Genomic DNA, 6,451 nt, shown 5'->3' with positions numbered 1-6,451 from the left:
ATGATAGTGGAAGGAGGAGAGGAGCTGTAGTGATAGTCGAAGGAGGAGAGGAGCTGTAATGATAGAAGGAGAGGAGCTGCAGTGATAGGAGGAGAGGCGCTGCAATGATAGTGGAAGGAGGAGAGGAGCTGCAGTGATAGGAGAGGAGCTGCAATGATAGTGGAAGGAGGAGAGGAGCTGCAGTGATAGGAGAGGAGCTGCAATGATAGTGGAAGGAGGAGAGGAGTTGCAGTGATAGGAGAGGAGCTGCAATAATAGTGGAAGGAGGAGAGGAGCTGTAGTGATAGTGGAAGGAGGAGAGGAGCTGTAATGATAGGAGAGGAGCTGCAGTGATAGGAGGAGAGGCGCTGCAATGATAGTGGAAGGAGGAGAGGAGCTGTAGTGATAGTGGAAGGAGGAGAGGAGCTGCAGTGATAGGAGGAGAGGCGCTGCAATGATAGTGGAAGGAGTAGAGGAGCTGTATTGATGGGGGAGAAGGTGCAGTGATAGGAGGCGAGAAGCTGTAGGGATAGTGAGGAGAGGAGCTGCAGTGATAGTGGGGTGAGGAGGAGAAGAGCTGTAGTGATAGTGGGGGGAGAAGCTGTTGTGATAGTGAGGAGGAGAGGAGCTGTAGTGATAGTGGCGGGGGAGAGGAGCTGAAATGATAGTGGTTGGGGAGAGGAGCTGCAGTGATAGTGGGGAGAGGAGAGGAGCTGCAGTGATAGGGGGAGGAGAGGAGCTGTAATGATAGTGGGGGGAGGAGCTGTACTGAAAATGGGGGAAGGAGGAGAGGAGCTGTAGTGATAGTGAAGAGAGGAGCTGCAGTGATAGTGAGGGGGAGGAGAGGAGCTGTAGTGATAGTGGGGGGAGAGAGGAGCTGTAGTGATAGCGGGGGGGGGGGGGAGAGAGGAGCTGTAATGATAGTGGGGGGAGAGAGGAGCTGTAATGATAGTGGGGGGAGAGAGGAGCTGTAGTGATAGTGGGGGGAGAGAGGAGCTGTAGTGATAGTGGGGGAAGAGAGGAGCTGTAGTGATAGTGGGGGGAGAGAGGAGCTGTAGTGATAGTGGGGGAGAGAGGAGCTGTAGTGATAGTGGGGGGAGAGAGGAGCTGTAGTGATAGTGGGGGGAGAGAGGAGCTGTAATGATAGTGGGGGGAGAGAGGAGCTGTAATGATAGTGGGGGGAGAGAGGAGCTGTAATGATAGTGGGGGGAGAGAGGAGCTGTAGTGATAGTGGGGGGAGAGAGGAGCTGAGGTGATAGTGGGGGGAGAGAGGAGCTGTAGTGATAGTGGGGGGAGAGAGGAGCTGTAATGATAGTGGGGGGAGAGAGGAGCTGTAATGATAGTGGGGGGAGAGAGGAGCTGTAGTGATAGTGGGGGGAGAGAGGAGCTGAGGTGATAGTGGGGGGAGAGAGGAGCTGTAATGATAGTGGGGGGAGAGAGGAGCTGTAGTGATAGTGGGGGGAGAGAGGAGCTGTAGTGATAGTGGGGGGAGAGAGGAGCTGTAATGATAGTGGGGGGAGAGAGGAGCTGTAGTGATAGTGGGGGGAGAGAGGAGCTGTAATGATAGTGGGGGGAGAGAGGAGCTGTAGTGATAGTGGGGGGAGAGAGGAGCTGTAGTGATAGTGGGGGGAGAGAGGAGCTGTAGTGATAGTGGGGGAGAGAGGAGCTGTAGTGATAGTGGGGGGAGAGAGGAGCTGTAGTGATAGTGGGGGGAGAGAGGAGCTGTATTGATAGTGGGGGGAGAGAGGAGCTGTAATGATAGTGGGGGGAGAGAGGAGCTGTAATGATAGTGGGGGGAGAGAGGAGCTGTAATGATAGTGGGGGGAGAGAGGAGCTGTAGTGATAGTGGGGGGAGAGAGGAGCTGAGGTGATAGTGGGGGGAGAGAGGAGCTGTAGTGATAGTGGGGGGAGAGAGGAGCTGTAATGATAGTGGGGGGAGAGAGGAGCTGTAATGATAGTGGGGGGAGAGAGGAGCTGTAGTGATAGTGGGGGGAGAGAGGAGCTGAGGTGATAGTGGGGGGAGAGAGGAGCTGTAATGATAGTGGGGGGAGAGAGGAGCTGTAGTGATAGTGGGGGGAGAGAGGAGCTGTAGTGATAGTGGGGGGAGAGAGGAGCTGTAATGATAGTGGGGGGAGAGAGGAGCTGTAGTGATAGTGGGGGGAGAGAGGAGCTGTAATGATAGTGGGGGGAGAGAGGAGCTGTAGTGATAGTGGGGGGAGAGAGGAGCTGTAGTGATAGTGGGGGGAGAGAGGAGCTGTAGTGATAGTGGGGGGAGAGAGGAGCTGTAGTGATAGTGGGGGGAGAGAGGAGCTGTAATGATAGTGGGGGGAGAGAGGAGCTGTAGTGATAGTGGGGGGAGAGAGGAGCTGTAATAGTGGGGGGGGAGAGGAGCTGTAGTGATAGTGGGGGGAGAGAGAAGCTGTAATGATAGTGGGGGGAGAGAGGAGCTGTAGTGATAGTGGGGGGAGAGAGGAGCTGTAGTGATAGTGGGGGGAGAGAGGAGCTGTAGTGATAGTGTAGGAGATGTAGTGAGGTGGTGGAGTGGTTAGCGTTCTCCTTCGCAGCCGCACAGCTCAGGTCACGTGATAGTCCTCCCTGCCTGTCATCTTTTAATGTGTCCCGTGCCCATGGTAACACTTCAAAACTTCCTGGCATCAGGACTCCGCTTGCTGTGTATCCCAGATGTCCCACGCCCTAGAAACCAGGCTGTTGGGCGTGGTTACAGCACTCTGCACAACACACTCACAGCCCCGCCTCCATCCCTCAAAACGTGTGCAATTACCGTACAGCATTTAACGTATTACGTCTGGCGCACAGACTCGTCCTTATATGGTGCCGGAAATGTGACGTTGCGCGCAGACACTGTTAAACCTGTAACCATAGAAACAAGCCGAGCCGTGACGTCACCATGGTGTCAACTCAGCGCTAAAGGAAGGCAGCGGCTAAATATAGAGTGTGTGTATATATAGAGAGAGAGAGTATAGTGTGTATAGAGAGAATGTGTGTATATATAGAGAGTATAGTGTGTGTATAGAGTATAGTATATATATATAGATTATGTGTGTGTATAGAGAGAATGTGTGTATAGCGTGCGTGTTTGTGTATATAGAGTATAGTGTGTATATATAGAGTAATGTGTGTGTATATAGAGTATAGTGTGCTTGTGTGTATAGTGTGTGTATATATAGAGAGTATAGCGTGTGTATATAGAGAGAGTATAGCGTGTGTATAGAGAGAGAGTATAGCGTGTGTATAGAGAGTATAGCGTGTGTATAGAGAGTATAGCGTGTGTATAGAGAGAGAGTATAGCGTGTGTATAGAGAGAGTATAGCGTGTGTGTAGAGAGAGTATAGCGTGTGTATAGAGAGAGTATAGCGTGTGTATATATAGAGAGTATAGCGTGTGTATAGAGAGAGAGTATAGCGTGTGTATATAGAGAGAGTATAGCGTGTGTATAGAGAGTATAGCGTGTGTATAGAGAGAGTATAGCGTGTGTATATAGAGAGAGTATAGCGTGTGTATAGAGAGAGTATAGCGTGTGTATAGAGAGAGAGTATAGCGTGTGTATAGAGAGAGAGTATAGCGTGTGTATAGAGAGAGAGTATAGCGTGTGTATAGAGAGAGAGTATAGCGTGTGTATAGAGAGAGAGTATAGCGTGTGTATAGAGAGAGAGTATAGCGTGTGTATAGTGAGAGTATAGCGTGTGTATATATAGAGAGTATAGCGTGTGTATATAGAGAGTATAGCGTGTGTATATATAGAGAGTATAGCCTGTGTATATAGAGTATAGCGTGTGTATAGAGAGAGAGTATAGCGTGTGTATATATAGAGAGTATAGCGTGTGTATATAGAGAGAGTATAGCGTGTGTATATAGAGAGTATAGCATGTGTATATAGAGAGAGTATAGCGTGTGTGTATATAGAGAGAGTATAGCGTGTGTATATATAGAGAGTATAGCGTGTGTATATAGAGAGAGTATAGCGTGTGTATAGAGAGAGAGTATAGCGTGTGTATATAGAGTATAGCGTGTGTATAGAGAGAGTATAGCGTGTGTATATATAGAGAGTATAGCGTGTGTATATAGAGAGAGTATAGCGTGTGTATAGAGAGAGAGTATAGCGTGTGTATAGAGAGAGAGTATAGCGTGTGTATAGAGAGTATAGCGTGTGTATATAGAGAGAGTATAGCGTGTGTATAGAGAGAGAGTATAGCGTGTGTATAGAGAGTATAGCGTGTGTATAGAGTATAGCGTGTGTATAGAGAGAGAGTATAGCGTGTGTATATAGAGAGAGTATAGCGTGTGTGTAGAGAGAGAGTATAGCGTGTGTATAGAGAGTATAGCGTGTGTATAGAGAGAGTATAGCGTGTGTATATAGAGAGAGTATAGCGTGTGTATAGAGAGAGTATAGCGTGTGTGTAGAGAGAGAGTATAGCGTGTGTATAGAGTATAGCGTGTGTATAGATAGAGTATAGCGTGTGTATATATAGAGAGTATAGCGTGTGTATAGAGAGAGAGTATAGCGTGTGTATAGAGAGAGAGTATAGCGTGTGTATATAGAGAGAGTATAGCGTGTGTATAGAGAGAGTATAGCGTGTGTATATAGAGAGTATAGCGTGTGTATAGAGAGAGAGTATAGCGTGTGTATAGAGAGTATAGCGTGTGTATAGAGAGAGAGTATAGCGTGTGTATAGAGAGAGAGTATAGCGTGTGTATATAGAGAGAGTATAGCGTGTGTATAGAGAGAGAGTATAGCGTGTGTATAGAGAGAGAGTATAGCGTGTGTATAGAGAGAGAGTATAGCGTGTGTATAGAGAGAGAGAGTGTAGCGTGTGTATAGAGAGAGAGTATAGCGTGGGTATATATAGAGAGTATAGCGTGTGTATATATAGAGAGTATAGCGTGTGTATAGTGAGAGTATAGCGTGTGTATATATAGAGAGTATAGCGTGTGTATATAAAGAGTATAGCGTGTGTATATATAGAGAGTATAGCGTGTGTATATAGAGTATAGCGTGTGTATAGAGAGTATAGCGTGTGTATATATAGAGAGTATAGCGTGTGTATATAGAGAGAGTATAGCGTGTGTATATAGAGAGTATAGCATGTGTATATAGAGAGAGTATAGCGTGTGTATATATAGAGAGTATAGCGTGTGTATATATAGAGAGTATAGCGTGTGTATATAGAGAGAGTATAGCGTGTGTATAGAGAGAGTATAGCGTGTGTATATAGAGTATAGCGTGTGTATAGAGTATAGCGTGTGTATATAGAGAGAGTATAGCGTGTGTATAGAGAGAGAGTATAGCGTGTGTATATAGAGAGAGTATAGCGTGTGTATAGAGAGTATAGCGTGTGTATAGAGAGTATAGCGTGTGTATAGAGAGAGAGTATAGCGTGTGTATAGAGAGAGAGTATAGCGTGTGTATATAGAGAGAGTATAGCGTGTGTATAGAGAGAGAGTATAGCGTGTGTGTAGAGAGAGAGTATAGCGTGTGTATAGAGAGTATAGCGTGTGTATAGAGAGAGAGTATAGCGTGTGTATATAGAGAGAGTATAGCGTGTCTATAGAGAGAGAGTATAGCGTGTGTGTAGAGAGTATAGCGTGTGTATAGAGAGAGTATAGCGTGTGTATATATAGAGAGTATAGCGTGTGTATAGAGAGAGAGTATAGCGTGTGTATAGAGAGAGTATAGCGTGTGTATAGAGAGAGAGTATAGCGTGTGTGTAGAGAGAGAGTATAGCGTGTGTATAGAGAGAGTATAGCGTGTGTATATATAGAGAGTATAGCGTGTGTATAGAGAGAGAGTATAGCGTGTGTATAGAGTGAGAGTATAGCGTGTGTATATAGAGAGAGTATAGCGTGTGTATAGAGAGTATAGCGTGTGTATAGAGAGAGTATAGCGTGTGTATATAGAGAGAGTATAGCGTGTGTATAGAGAGTATAGCGTGTGTATAGAGAGAGTATAGCGTGTGTATATAGAGAGAGTATAGCGTGTGTATAGAGAGAGTATAGCGTGTGTATAGAGAGAGAGTATAGCGTGTGTATAGAGAGAGAGTATAGCGTGTGTATAGAGAGAGAGTATAGCGTGTGTATAGAGAGAGAGTATAGCGTGTGTATAGAGAGAGAGTATAGCGTGTGTATAGAGAGAGAGTATAGCGTGTGTATAGAGAGAGAGTATAGCGTGTGTATAGTGAGAGTATAGCGTGTGTATATATAGAGAGTATAGCGTGTGTATATAGAGAGTATAGCGTGTGTATATATAGAGAGTATAGCCTGTGTATATAGAGTATAGCGTGTGTATAGAGAGAGAGTATAGCGTGTGTATATATAGAGAGTATAGCGTGTGTATATAGAGAGAGTATAGCGTGTGTATATAGAGAGTATAGCATGTGTATATAGAGAGAGTATAGCGTGTGTGTATATAGAGAGAGTATAGCGTGTGTATATATAGAGAGTATAGCGTGTGTAT

This window comes from Ranitomeya imitator, chromosome 1 (assembly GCF_032444005.1).
Source record: "Ranitomeya imitator isolate aRanImi1 chromosome 1, aRanImi1.pri, whole genome shotgun sequence".
In the NCBI taxonomy this organism is placed as follows: Eukaryota; Metazoa; Chordata; class Amphibia; order Anura; family Dendrobatidae; genus Ranitomeya; species Ranitomeya imitator.
The sequence above is the reverse complement of the archived record's forward strand: the minus strand, read 5'-3'. Positions refer to the sequence as shown.